The following is a 15,544-nucleotide window of genomic DNA, read 5'->3' on the forward strand; positions in this document are numbered from 1 at the left end:
GCATAGGACACAAGGACACAACGGACAGGATTTTGATGTTAAGGTTAATATTCTCGCGCAGAAAGCTAGCATGTCGGCGCGCAGGGTTCATGAGGCGTTTTGGATTAATTTCAAGAACCCAAACATGAACCGCAAGGAAGAGTGCCTCCTAATCACACGTGATCTCGCACTATATAAGACTGATCTTCTAGTCTGATAAAGGGGTACTCCGGAAGGAAGTATACCTCACTCCTCTTCCGCAGACACAACCAAACGGTTGGTCGGAGGCAGAGAAGTGGTGAGTATTTGACGTTGTTTATGTGGTTGGAACTTGGTTTTTGAGTTTCTCTGTTTAAGTTGTTGGCGTGTTTGGCTTGGTAGATCGTTGTCAATCGACCTTTCCAGGCTCTAAAGAAGGCGATACGGCCGAAACGTCAGCCCAATAATAAAATTGCTTACAAACCTCGTGTTTGTTCAAAGAAGAAAAATTAAGAAGTATTCTGCAAAGCTTCTTATATTCGTCTTTTTGTAACTAAGCACTATCGCATTTGAAATACCTTATGGTAACCGTTTTTCATGTATACATACGTTAACTTTTATTACATTCAATGCTGGTAAAAACGTTAGCAACTTCGCCGTCACTGAAGAGTTTTACGCAGCCTGAAAATTGAACCGGATTTCAGGCAGGAACGTTTTGCGAAATCGAGAAGGAAACAAAAACAAAAGAGGTTGCGTTTATAGTTTGGTTTTTATAGTTTTTTAGAAGAATGGTGCTGTGCAGGTCCACACGATGATGTTTTCTCTAAATTTATCTTTCTGATACTGTTTTTCCTTTATTTTGAATAAATGCTGGTTTACTATGTTCGTAAAGCATTATTGTAGATTATTGGGTGACAAAGAAAATAGAAGACAGCGATAATCATGGGCGCGGTATGGCCTCTGAAAGAGCAAATTGATCAAAATTATGATGCCGATCTATGTTCTCACTTATTTAACACAACAAGAGTTCTTCCACCTCTATGCTGTGCAGGTGAAACATGGGCTAGCACTTCAGCCGTATTGCAGAAACCACGCATAACAAAGACTGCACTCGTGCGACGTCTTCGGAAGCTGAGCTGGGACACAGATGAGTAAGCGGGTTACGTTCTCAGGTTACCACCCAATTCGATATTTATGTGATTGATTTTAGGTTTTTTTTAGTTTATTTCGCAATGAATCTCCTTTATAAATTCGTGTGAGTTTTATTCCTCAACTATTGGTTTTTATAGGTATAGGTGGTTCAGTGTTGGAATGATCAGCGAACGATTAGTCCACTTCTTCTACAAACGCACTCATGATTTTAGTCAACGAATTCACGACACACGTATTATTCTTCCGTTGATTTTTCTTTGTGTTGTTGTTTGTTTATGAAAATGCAATGTGCTGTCAAGGAGTTCTTGATTGTACGTAGGAATAAAACCGTGAACATTTCTGGTATAGGTTGCACATTTGACAGAGTAGGCTGGTGCGTTAAAAAAATTGTGCGTTGTGAAATAAATGTTTTCACAGCCCTCGGATGGTCTTGAACTTTGAATTGTTCGCTTTTCAAGTTCTGGCATATTACCAGCTTTTACCAACTTTCCTTTTCTTTTTGCACATGTCAACTAGAGCCCTCTCCAGTAGGGCCACCTATACTGATTATTTGTGGACAGCTGTTTCTCTCTGTCGAAAAAATCGCCTGTCAGTCGTATCACTATCGTTTCAGTGACACTATCTCTCTCCATGTCCCTACTAGGTCAAATTCAGGCGAACAAATGCAATTAGGTTAATTTGGTGCGGCAACATATCTTTATTCTCTAATTTTTAGTACCGTAGTGTCATTTTTCACGTGATGGCTTTGTTTTCCACCACGCAAAATGGCAAATGTATAATATTCACGCCTTCACAGAATCGGATTTCTTGCTTCTTGTAATTATTTTATGTCCTTTATGTTTTTTCTCTAATTCTGGTGAAATAATTGATGTCTAGTTAGAGTGCATAATTTGAGAAACTATTAGGAGTTAAATTTCATTTTTAACTGCCTATTTTTCTTAGTCTGCAGTGCTATTATAAATCGAAATATAACCGCTAAGACGCTAATTTGCAAAACTTGGGGCGATGCAAACTTCCAACCAGATGATTGCCCTTTCCAGGGGTTCACCAGTTGTCAATTACACCATCCGTGCCCCTCGCTTTGCCTTTCTCTCAGCGCGTTTTATTTTGCTTCTATCAACGCTATCAGCACTCATCCGTTATCGGGATGATCTTGGATGCCCAAATCGGCATTGAACCCAAGCTAAGCTGACGCTGGTCAATTTATAATGATGTTAAATTTCATTTTTAACTGTTCTCATCTTTAACTGCTTATTAGGAGTGGCGATAAGTCCGCAATAATTTTTTCCTTCGCTTGCATGGCCCGACATCACAGATGTATCACATTTGTGTGGTTTCCAGCAATTCTTGCATTTTCTTCCTTTTCTCGTATCCATCATCCACGAAGGTCTTTGGATTTTCGCATATGGGTTCGGCAGCTGTTTGAAGAGTTTCAGTCTCATATATGAACGTCGTTTAAAGCTAGTCGAGACGATTCATTCTCCATTCCTGAGACAAGCATGCTACGGAGTTTCGACTTCTCCACCAAAGACAGTTGCCAGTTTTTGTAGACTGGAGGGAACTAGCGGGTCTATGACAAGTCTAGTAGCAATTTCCTGACTTCAGACGGATGGGAGGCTTGGTTAGCCCAGGATAGGATCGAAACATTGCCTTTTGTTTTTAACCGCTCTAATGAACGGCCCTACTGCCACTATGCTAGCTCTGAATCTGTTTTCTACTTTAAATTCACATATGCCAACAATTGGGATCATCGATGCATCCGTGTTTATGTTGTATATGCTTTGTAAGGATAAAATAGCAAGCCCATTATTCTTAGCAAAGGGCGTTGAGAATCATATGGTTAATCGTACGAAAAAATTCAATTTTCTTTATAGTCAATAGTGTGAAAATAAATTTAGTATTACGTGAGATGCTGAAACAGAATATCCAAATTTGAACGAGAATTACGAATAGCGTATTCCTCTATGCGTCATGGATTATTTCATGTTCAAATGTTTCAGCTCTTTTCTGGCATTAATCGTCATGGAGTTGAATTCACCCTAGTACTTTATCTCTTTCAAATGAATTCGAAAAAAAATTGTCTTCGAAATATTACGGCTGGCTCTGAAACGTTTATCGAGTATGTGATTTTATTGATTCCGTTTATGAAGAATGATATGTCCACAGTTTATTTACACAAAAAATTTCGAGTTACTTTTAATTTGGTTATATTTTGTGTTTCATCACTATGTTTTCATGCGTTTTCTAAGGCAATGAATAGTAATATTGCGGAAATTATTTGACTATCGCTTCGAATTGTAGCACACTCTATGTCTCAATATGATATTTCGATAGAAATATCTCGCAAAACATTTTTCATGTATGAGTGAATGTTTGGTGGAACGGTCTGATATGATGAATAGTAATTTCATCCAGGGATGGAAAGCGATCGTCCATGTGCAGTGGTGTTCCGTTGAATATTTGTTCCAGCAAAAATACGTGTCACAATCAAACATGTTGAAAGATCGGACGTAAATTTAATAGAATGAAAAAAGTAGTCTGTATTTTGCTTTAAAATTTAAACACTTAAAAATCGTCGAAACTATTTTTTATGCCATCTAGTGCATATTTTTGTCAATCATAACTATCTATCTTTTATCTGAGAAATCAAATGAAACCTACGAGGGCATTACAAACTATTTTTAAACAGCGTTATTCCTTTAATCTCTGTTGATAACAGCGATCTTAGTTTATTGGTAAGATTACGCCAGATTCTTATGATTTTTCTTTGTGGCGAACATTTCGGCACTGTCGCCTGTTTAGAATTTAATTGACCAGGTTGAACATGCATAGCACTTGTTTCCTACGATGTGATACGATACGATCATAACGATTTTTTGATAGAAATTCTACGTCTTCAAAGTGCTTAGAAGTGTCGTCTCATTCAGTTCTACGTGCTGAACGTCGTGTGTTATCGTATAGAGTCTGCTTTTCATCTACATCACAATATCATTAGAAATTAGATCGGTTTTGTTGCGTAAAACAAATGCTTAACAGACATCTTGACGATTATCTCACAGATATCCGTTGAATTCACGAGGCACTCACTTAGAATGCATTTTTACTTTTTACTGTCTCGAAAATAACGAATGATTATTCAATTATAACGTTAAGTCTCTGTACAACTCATCAAATAGTTTTTAGATGGCAGCACCAATTATTTTCGTTGTTATCAACTTCTGATACTCGACCTTCTTCGACGTGAAGACTCATATCTCCGGGACGAAAACCTTTACAACCAACTTCGTGCAGAGTGTAAGTAAAGTCTTCCTTGTCCATATCTTGTGGCCATTTCCAGTTCTAAGCGTTGCTTTATGTTTATGTTTTTACTCAAAAATAACGATGTGATTTAACACATTGACGACTATCGGCATTGTATCAATGCTCATTTTTTTCGTGGTTTTTTTTTCCGCATTCCGTTTTGATCCCCAGACATTTTGCAAGCAGTCATTAAATAGCTTTTTGAAAACAGATTTAAGAATGGTTTTGACCTTGAAAATCTCTGTTGTGTACTTAGAAATATTCAAAGGACAGGCCATATTTTAAAAAGCCGAATAGGCGTCCTTTGAAAATAAATTAACATAGTTGATTTTCAGAAGGTGTAATGGATCATATTTATCGCATGGAACGCTAGGATATGAGAAATACAGCTATGAACTGCATAAGCTGGAAAAAAGATTTTCAGAGGAAATACGACTTCTTTGATCTTAATTGCATAATATTTTTTCATTTTTAAAACCCATGAAATCCATCCAATAAAGAAATTTTTTTCTATACGCGAGACATGTTATCAAATTCTGAAGCCCTCTATTTATTCTCGCTAACGTCATGGAGTCGTTCGATGTTACCGACCTTTATACGAACGTAACAAATGACTCCGCAATGCAAGCCATTTTCGAATTCCTTTCTAAACACCAAGAAGAAATTAACATGTATGGCTTGTCGATTCCAAAAATCATGACCCTACTAAAGGAGTGCTTAAACTGCTCAATCTTTAGATGGTCTGACAAATATTACGCACAGAAGAGAGGGTTGGCAATGGGGCAGCGACTGGCACATAGTTTTGCTACTACTTTCATGTCTAAAACAGAAGCCACGGTAATTAATCTTAGGCCGATACCCTACTGTAGATATGTTGATAATTGTTTTGTCATCTTCTCCACACAAGAGGAGATGAACAAATCTTTTGAATTATTGAATGGACAAACAGAGTACATAAAGTTCACCCCAGAGAGACCAAAAGAGGATTGGCTTCCATTTTTAAACGTTCAGGTTAACCTATATCATAACAGCTATGCTACGAAACGGTACCGTAAACCAAGTAACAAAAACATATTGGTTAATTATCTCGCTTCTCATCCTTCACACACCAAAAGAGCACTGATAAGAAACAGGTTTCGTACAGCCTCCGGTGTATGTACAGGGGGAGAACAGAGAGAGGAATCACACAACTTGGCACGGAAATAGCCATTTCCAACGGTTACCATATTGTAACTTCTCGAGATATGTTTAGAGGAAAGGCGATGAACCGTAATAAAAAGTCTAGCGAAAACAAAATCCCGTTCCTCCTACCCTTTAATAAGAACGAAATAAGCACAGCTATAAAACGATACTTGAAAGGGGCAGGCTTAAAAAAATCGGTAGCAGTATAGAAATACCACCAAACCCTCTACGTCGCCAATTAATTGAAAGTCGCTTATATGACCGTCTATGTACAATGCAAAAATGTACGATTTACCCTCAGGGGAGAGACGGTGATTCCATGAGTTCGGGTATAGTGTACTTGATTTCTTGCAAAATATGCGGGAACGAATATATTGGCGAGAGGGAAGGCCTCTTTGTGTCCGCATAAAAGAACACCTAGATAGAAAATCCAAAAACAAACCAAATACTCCACTAGGTACACCTAGGGCAGAAAAACATAACGGAGAAGATTTTGATATAAAAGTTAAAATCCTCGCACAAGAATCTAACATATCAGCGCGAAAATTCTTGAGGCTTTTTGGATTAATTTCAAAAACCCAAACATGAACCGCAGGGAAGAATGCCTCGTCATAACGTTATCTCACGTGGTACGTCAAATTAATCTTCTAATTTGAAAATCTCGCGCGCTTTAGTAGTAGATTCCCGTCACGCTACCACCACGCAAGGACGATCCACTTCTCTTGAGAAGTGGAAGAGTAGCGCACACAGGGTGAGTACTTTAGATTTATTATTGTTATTACTACTATTATTTTATATTATTATAATTATTTATTATTATTATTATTATTATTATTATTATATGATTGGAATATAGGTTTTGAAATTCCCTGTTTGGTTTTTAGATACTTGATTTGGTAGACGCTTTCAATCGACCTTCACAGGCTCTGAAGAAGGCGGAACCGCCGAAACGTCAGCCAACGTGTAATTAATAAATATTATTTTAACAACCTCGTGTTTTCTTAAAGAAGAAGTTTGCAATTATCGAACAATGCCGAGGTTAAGATATAGTCGGTTCTGGGAATTTTTTCTTATAATTCATCGAACAAAAAAGTTGGCATAAGGATATTGATATTAAGGCGTAGGTTATCGTAGCACCTTCATCTTGTATTTTTAGTAAAGTATTTTCGTCTAAAAATTCTCAGTTAAATGTTCTCTTGCAACAGCCACAATTGACTGTTTAACTATTGTCAGTCGCTATTGTCGTCCGGCAATTTCATTGTCATTCTCCTTCTTCTAATGTTTATATGGTTGAAATGGACGTTCTTCGCTTTCCAATAAAGTCGAGCATCATTCTGTCATCCCACTAGTTGCATTTCGCTAGGATTTATCGTCATAACATTTGTACACGTAAATGTTAATGTCTCTTTATTGTGATGTGCTGTTACTCAATCGTATATTAAAATGAGAAGATTATTCTCTACTTTCATAGATTGCAATCTGACAGATTTTTTTCCAATACCTATTATCTAGATATTTCGGAAACGTATTAATATCTTATCTTATAGCATAAATAGTTGCTGCAGTCTAGTCAGACTTGAAGTTACGACCTTCATTTTGATGTTGCTTATTTATCAAAATCCTGTTTTTATTTTTCATATGATATAGTTCTAGACATATTCTTGTCTTGGTCTTGACACCAAACAAGGTTTTCTTTTTTGAAGAAACACTTCCAGAGTTGGTAACATAAGTAGAGGTTAGAGATTTTATCATTGCACAGGCCGAAGTTCATGCAAGAGGAACTGTTGGAATGTAGACGGCAAATCCATCGTTTCATTATTAGAGAACTTTTATGTTCATATTCACCATTTCTTGATTCTAAAGCAATTCCAACGTGACACATGGAAAACAGTAATGGTCGTAGCATTACGATTGGCTTTACTGAGTAGTCTCTATCGTCCATGTTGTATTCTGCTCGAAATTTCTATTTCATTCTGTAAATCATACAGGTGTTATTCGAAGTTGGTTCACCTCTACATTCAGAAAGACTTAAATGTGTTTGTGTACACATTATGTTGTTCGTATGCCTCTAAATTAGAAATTTTTTAAGTATCTTCCTATCTTTGCCCATGTGGAAATTTATTGCATTTGTTCGTATCTCTTCTTAAACAGATATGTGTTGCTTAACTGATTTACTTAAACTGGAATCTCCCATAAGGTTTTATTTCAGACTTATTACGTTCGTGTTCTCTTCAAAATATCTACATTAATTCATCTGTTGCATACTGCTATGTTCGCAGATTCAACAGGTGTTTTCTACATCATTTTTTGGGTGTGTTCAACTATATGGCATTAACTTCTAAATAAACTATCTTGTATAGCTAAAGTGAATTAAAACTGATTGTTTTGTTCAATGAACAAGATTAGGCCGTAAGCAACATTACATCCCCGTATTATGTGCATGTTTTCACATTTGCTTGCAACTTTTATTCTTATTACATTCTATTCATGTTATAAACGACGAAATCAAACAGATTTATTTTACAGTTTGCAATCTTTTCAGATGTGCACTTACTTACTATTGATACCAGGTTGAAGAAGGCACAGTGGTTAGAAATGTTATGCAATAAAGCATTGTTGTTGGTTCATTCCATCACTGGTTAAACTAAGTCTTCATCCCTCCGGTATCGACGAACAATTAGATTTGTTTGGGAAGAGGTTGACGTCTACAAACACTGATGACTTCTGTGATGGAGATCTTGGAACACTCTAAAGCTATCCCAGGATTCCATAGAGAATGAACTCAACTAGTATTAAACCGCATTCATATAACAAAAGCCAATTTTGTCCAGTGGTAGCGAACTGACACGGAAACCAGAAGACTTTCGCTTTGGGTCCTATGAATAACAAAAGATGGATAATCACCTTCACCTCCATCATGTGTATTCCCATTGATCTTCGAGTGACTCGTGCGGGCGCCAGTATCCTCTCCATTTCTCCCTTTCGCGTGCAAGAGTGGCTCAATGCGTTCTACCCGCTTTAGATACGCTCTGAGCGTCATACGACTCTTCTAGAGTTTTCGTGAAGAACTGTAACCATTGGGTCGGTGGTTTTCCCTCCGTGCGCTTGGCGTATCGAGGGATCTAGTCGTTGACGGCCCTTATCCATCGGCTTTCGTTTATTCATATCAAGTTTCCGGCCCACCTTTTTTTTGACATTTTGGCGTAAAGAACGGCGTCTTTAATCTTCCGTCATGGACGTAGGTGCGGGGCTCGTACTCCTCTCATTTGAGTGATAAAGGCTATTTCTACCATCGCCTTTACGACTCCGTGTTCGATAACGCTAAGTGTTCTCTCATCCTGTTTTCTCTTTATGACGGTTAACAGGATGCTCAACGCCTTTTGCCAAGAATAATGGGCTGTCTACTTTACCCTTTGTGCGCATAAACAACAGAAACAGGTATGCATCGTTGATCGCAATTGTCGGCATATGTGAATGTAAGGAGTACCAGGTGGCAGAGTGGTACTAAGGCCGTTCATTAGGGCAGTTGGGTGACGAGCCCTCTGATGCGTACGCTAAGGCAGGAAGAATCGTTGAGTCAAAAAGTTGGGCAAAAAGTCGAGTGTTCTTCGTCCTCTTTAAAATACATCAGCGATGCTCTTGAAAGCTCCCCATGCCGCTCTTTTTCTACTGCTCAGCACGGAAACTAGGTTGTACACCACATTGACTTCTCGACCTAGTACACATACCTGGAGCATTAGGAGATATTTGTTCCGTTGACCTTAAATGGGGCATTAGAAGCCGTTTCGTTTTTCATAAACATCGTTTTCGTGAGAATTAGCCGTAGACCATTAAATGCACATAATTTGTAAGAGTCGGCTGCCATTTCATCCGTCTGACTGATGTTTGATGTTATAAGGACGATATTATCATCAAAACGAAGGTGGTATAGTTTCCGAATTTTCCCTGGTTTCCCAGTTCTTTTATCACTGGCTCTGTCTTAACAGAGTCAAACGCTTTCCTCAAGTTATTAGAAGTAACGCATAACGGTATCTCATACTCTCGTGATAATTCAATAAGTCTCGTCATGCGTGGATTTCGTCCAACGTGCTGAATCATTTTCGAAATCCTACTTGTTCCCTTGGATGCACTTCGTCCAATATTCTGCCAATCGTGACAACTCGAGTAAAGAAAGAGTTTATAGACGACGGACAGCAGGTAGATTGGGCGATAATTGCCAATGTCGTTGAGGTTGCCCTTTTTGTACAACAACATGGTTTTGCTGGTTTTCCATTCATTTGGGACCTTGCATTATGACAGATAGGGTGTGATGAGACGAGTCAGTGTGTTTGTGACGACTGGCAGGAGTTTTTCAGATATGTTGTCTTCTCCTGTCTGGACCGGGTGTTGTTCGGCTTCTCAGAGATGAGAAAGCATGAGATTGGATTGCAGAGGGGAAGGCTAGTGGAGTGACATATCCGTCGTCTTTAATTTCACATGTACGGAGGAGGACGTGGCTGTCGAGGAGACCAGAGTCGTGGATGATTTTCTCCATTGCCTATCTTGAAGCTGTAAGTGTTCCATCTGGGCGTCAGAGTGCAATAATCTGGGTTTTATAGTTTGCTAAGCTCCGTCGTGCGTTGCTAATGCTCTTCCCAACTTTAGCAACTTCAGGCTTTACGGCGGCTCTTTTATTTTCAGATCTTTTTTATTGCCTTTTTGCAGAATTTTACAAGTTCGGACGTGAGTTAGCGGTTGCCTGGGGCTGGTGCGATACTGCGCTGGCTCATTAATCGTATATTTTTGTGGATAACGTTTATTAGTGACCTTAAAACACTCATGGACTAACGTGAAGGTGAACTCTCCACATGCCGCTTAGTGATTTGAATAAATCCATATCAGTCGTCGCTTTGGTACTTCGTTTTTTTGAACAGCGCGGCTTTCTCTCCTGTCAGCGAAAGGATAACTTTTTGCGCGAAAAAGGCGATGGTCGGATACGGTGTAAAACTTTGGGACGACAGCGACATCGGTTAGGTAAAACGTTCGGTTTGCTGTGCTGTGTTCTATTTCATTGTACTACTCTACATTGGAGTATTCACACTCCAACTTAGATAGTAAGGCTTTTAGAACTGTGAGTTACCTGATTGTCTTGGTCGTCATGATAAAATTAGATATCCTCTCATCCTTTTCCTTCTATTTCAAACCTTACCTAGCAATGTGACTTTTTTCATGTCTTCTTCTTGCTACAATATTAGCGTTTAAATAGTCAATGATGGCTTTGATGAATGTGAGGTCTTTTCTGCAGATCTCTCCAAGTCCACATAAAGCACTTCGACCTCGTCTTGGCCGTAGCTTAATGTGGGTGCTTAGAGAACGAAAATAGTCAAAGCCGACATAGGCCCACATCTTTTAGCCTTAACCGTCCGACTCAGCTTGCTATTTGTGTGAATGATTCGACGTCCACGACCAAACTCGTGTTGACGCCAACCCCTCCAAATTCTCCACTACCGCATCTTCCGAAGAACAGTTCTTCTTCGGAATCGTAGGCGGCGTTAAATGAACGGCGTCTTCTCGTCTCGGCCAGATCGATGACATCTTACCTGATCTTTTTGGCCTGCATCAACAAGTCCTCAACAACGGAATCAGATGCGAACGATCTGGCGTTTAGGTACAGATCGTCACATTAGTCCTATCATATTTAGGCAGCCTAAAATGGCACTGAGATCTTAGCAGCTTTCCGAACTTGTCCTGTCAAATGCTGCCGTATCGAGGGCTCCATCAAGGTCAGGAAAATTAGGCTTGTTTATTTTACTGTTTTCGGCTTTTTTTCACCAGCGACGCAGCTTGCCAGGCTCTTACCATAGAGGCTGGATATACTCATGGGCAGCTAACCATTCAAGCTGGCTTTATGAGAGGCCTTCGTCCTTGTCACGCACATGTAGCAGCCACTCAATGTGCTCGAATTGCTCGAAAAATATGAACAACATTACAGTTTTGTTATAGGCACATCATACTTTTATGAGTACACTTAGAGTTAGGATTCCATTCTAGGATATTAATCTCGATTCGTTTTCGTTATGTGTGAGTTTTCCAGAAAATGCAGCTGAATTTTCCTTTTATTTACTCGGAATTGTATTCTTCTCATATTTTTCTACATCTTTACGCTCTCCAAGCATAATCTATTATTAACGGGTATTTCGAAACCATTTTCGAAATCATTCATTTCTACAGAACGAGGTACTTTTATAATTTACCGGCGTCTACTCTTTTTTGGTTAAAGTTGAACAGCTCTATTATCCACTGCTGTTTTGCATTGAACGGCTTCGCCTAGATGGTGTTGTTGCTCCTGATATCTTTTTCTTTGGTGATGTTAAGAGATCTGTTTTCTTGTTGTAATTGTAGTACCAATCAACTACAGTGGTTACGTAAGATTGATGCACACCTTGGACAACGAATGGCGGCAAATGATTTTGAGTGTTGAGGTAAGGGTTAGATAGCACTCCAGACAGATTTTTATTACCACATCCAATCTTTGAATGCGATCGAAGCAATGAAATTTCTATTTAGATACTGCTTATTCGTCACTTAAGGCCATCGATGTGTGCTTTGGGGATACGATTGGTTATGAGCTTATGGGACATACTCAAGAAACAGGCCATTTCTTAGTTGCGAATATCTTTCGGTTACCTTTTTTGCCGAATAAATGTGCGAAGTACTCTCCTCGTTTAGAATTCTTCCATTTCAAGGATATATTGTTATATGATGGTAGAGCAATGCCGTGTAAAAACCTTTTTTGTGTAAAAAGCAGGGTTTCTATAACTGAAAAAGTTAAGTAGCACCTATGATTCCCTGACTTAAAAGTGCCTTTTTGGTGTCTGATATATTGTGCTTTCTTGTACTGCTGTCAGATTTTATGAAGACATCATCTGAGATTTTTAAGCAGTAATGAAGTGTTTTAAAGCTCTTGGAAATCCTTACGGGATTTTCACAGCAGAGCGTTATCTATTTATCATTGTCTCTGGTTTTTCACTTCCTATCCTAAAACTCCTTCTTTCCTCTTTTTTTTATTATCCCTACTATTCTGGTGTTAAAGATTCCAACAATAAATTTTTTAAGGATGTCTAGCTTTATATCACTTTCCGTTCAACACGTTCAACTGCGCATTATGAGTTGCCCAAACAGTTCATTAGATAGGTGCTTTGAAAGAGGTAGGAGACAGGGCAATAACAAGGAGAGCTAACTGAGCCTCTTCTACGGTGGATAGCCGGTCAATATAAGACGAAACGCTTCACCAACGTTTTTTAAGTGGATCCTTTTTTATGTTTATTTCTCTATGTTTGATTTGTCATATATTGGTTGTCTTACTATTGAGCTTCTACGTGGTAGTCGCGTATAATTTTAGGTGACCTAGTTGTCAAAGTTTTCCATCTGATGTGATGTTGAAGTTCAGGTCTAATCAGAAGCGTGCTTTAAACCTCAAGTGTCCTCAGGTTCAGTGCTCGTAGGAAAACTGAAATCCCTGCAGTGCCTACCAGTCCAGTGTACGCGTACCAACCACTGTGGAGCAAACATGTTACAGATGGATGTTCGTTCTTTGATGAATTCCGAAATAACCTATCGTCTTATTGTCAGTTATGAGACCACATTGGTTTCCGATGTCGCTAATCAAGTAAGTTTGCTAATTGAGTCCTTTGTTGGCATTGCTATATAAGTTATAATAATTGTTCATCTACGCAGTTCTGTAAATAGATCATTTCCTTGCATTCACTTCTACGAGCATTAAGAAAATACGATGAATATTTGACAATGTTGCGGTGAAAATGGGAGAAATTGTAAAAGCTCAACTCAGGGTGAAACTCCATAGGCTTTCAAGTAGGAAACATTTGACCGAGGACAATCTTTTGCCATAAAGTTTCATTTAGATTTAGTTAAGAAACGTTTGCCTAAATCGAAGTTAAACCTTAACGCCATAGGAATGATTAAAAGTTAAGTCCGTGTTGCATTTGACAACAACAGTGAATTCAGCACTTCGTAAATTTTTGAGAATGTTCATGTGCTAAGGATGATTCATTTATTCTCACTAGCTCTCCTTCAGTAGAGCTCAGTTTAAGAGTTCGCACAATTAATGAAGTCTTAAAAATGTAAGCGACTACAATAGAACAGGATTTTTAAGGGTTATTGTGATGAATCTGGAATTACACACGAGCTTGACAAAGGAGATTGACTGCTACTAGCACTAAACGAAAAAGTGGAGGTAATTGTTAAGTGTAACATCTTTGAAAATAGGTGTTAAATGTTTTCTGCAGAGGTCATACCAGCGGATATAGGCGTCAGATCTGCATTCATTACATCTGTATGGATAAGTATGCTCTAGTTAGTCTCTCTTTTTTGTGGAAATGTTGACCTGCTTGTCGACTTCGGTGACGCTTCTGAGCAGGCCCCGTACTCTACTTTATATCGCAGTTCAAGACGAGAGAGTACCATCGACTAACGATGAAGCGATAAATACTTGGAATTCGAATATATATCATCGAAAATTGTTATACATCTTCGGAAAAATACCAAATTTTGTTAACACTTCGTGACAAACTTCAGCATGTGTTGCAGTTTAAGGATATTTTCACTATTCAGCACGATGATTTATTTATACAAGATTTATTAGAATTGCATTTTCTCGAAACTATTGTGTTTGGACTTTGGAGTTGGACTTGAAAGTTTAGTATTCTTTTCGACGTTCTCTGGAGAGACCGTCGTCTTTTTGTCGCACTGATTTTGCGATGCCGTTCTTAATTTTATGAAGAAGCCTCAAAGAAAAATAAAATTTTCTCATTTTAAGCAACTTTTTCCCATCTAGCGACTCACTTTTCTTTTATAAGCTCGAAATGCGGTAGAATATCTATTTGCTACCGATATTCACAGTGTTCTGGTGTACCAGGAAGAGTCTAAAAGTGGCAGCATAGAAAGACCTGTTATGAATTAAGTTGTGAGCCAAACGATCAGTTTGTGATAAAGCCGATCTTTATATTCTATACCTTGCCCCTCCATTTCTCGGTTCATCCATGAACTGTGAAAACGATTCCTATCGACATGAACCATCTATAGCATATCAATCTTATATTAGACTTTGTAATTCCCAAGTAATTATTTCTTAAAATGATTGCGGAAACGTTGAAAACGAATGCATATTGCTTCGAAACAAAAACAATAAACTTCACTGCAGTCACCATCTGTTTTATTCATTTCATTCTTAGTCATAACATTCGGTTTCTTATACTGTGGCAATCGTTGCGCTGTCTACACTCAATTCTTTCGTTTTTCTTTCATCTTTCAGCCACGAGAGTCTTCCAATTTGCGCTTTGATATGGGGGCTTCGAGAGGAATTCACCGCTTCCGCAAATGAATTTGAACGCTACTTGAGCATATTTCTTCTGAAATCCTAGAGTAAATCCACTAAGATATAAGTAGGCCTTCATGGCTAACAGCACAACTGTGATTTTTGTTGTTTCAATCCAATTTGTGGAACCTGGAGAGCAGGATTATCTTGGGACGACATAGAACCAGAAACCGTGCGTTAATTGCACGTGATCTCTTACCTCTACACTTCACGCGTACCCTATTTCTAGCTACTTATATAAATCCTGAAAAAAACTTTCATAGCGGTTACATTCTTTGCTTAAAAGGTGTCGTCATAGATCGCATGAGTTAAACTGTATTCCAGCTGAATTTATTAAGTCGTCACATACAAAGTGTTTATATGCCTTCGCTTGGTATGTGTATGCATGCGCGTCTTGGTGTATGTATGCATCTTTGTATGTTTGTGTGTACCCGTATATATGTATGTGTCCATGTGTCTGTGTGTATGTATATACTTTTGTGTGTGTGCGTGTGTATGTGGTGTATGCGTGTGACTAGCTTATCAGATCATTTTTTATTTTGTCGTGGCTATAATCACCATATTTTGGTACCTGAAAAA

At 38.5% G+C, this 15,544-nt stretch overlaps 1 long non-coding RNA gene across 1 annotated transcript; it reads left to right on the plus strand.

Annotated features, from left to right (window-relative positions):
* Positions 1 to 413: 413 nt before the first annotated feature.
* On the plus strand, positions 414 to 981 carry LOC309798052. Its single transcript, XR_014292928.1, has 3 exons — positions 414 to 542; positions 663 to 707; positions 862 to 981. It is a non-coding gene; the product is annotated as an uncharacterized lncRNA (long non-coding RNA).
* The last annotated feature ends 14,563 nt before the right edge of the window (positions 982 to 15,544 follow it).

The sequence above is a fragment of the Mesoplodon mirus genome, assembly GCF_964341445.2.
Source record: "Mesoplodon mirus genome assembly, contig: HAP1_SCAFFOLD_1480, whole genome shotgun sequence".
Taxonomy (NCBI): domain Eukaryota; kingdom Metazoa; phylum Chordata; class Mammalia; order Artiodactyla; family Ziphiidae; genus Mesoplodon; species Mesoplodon mirus.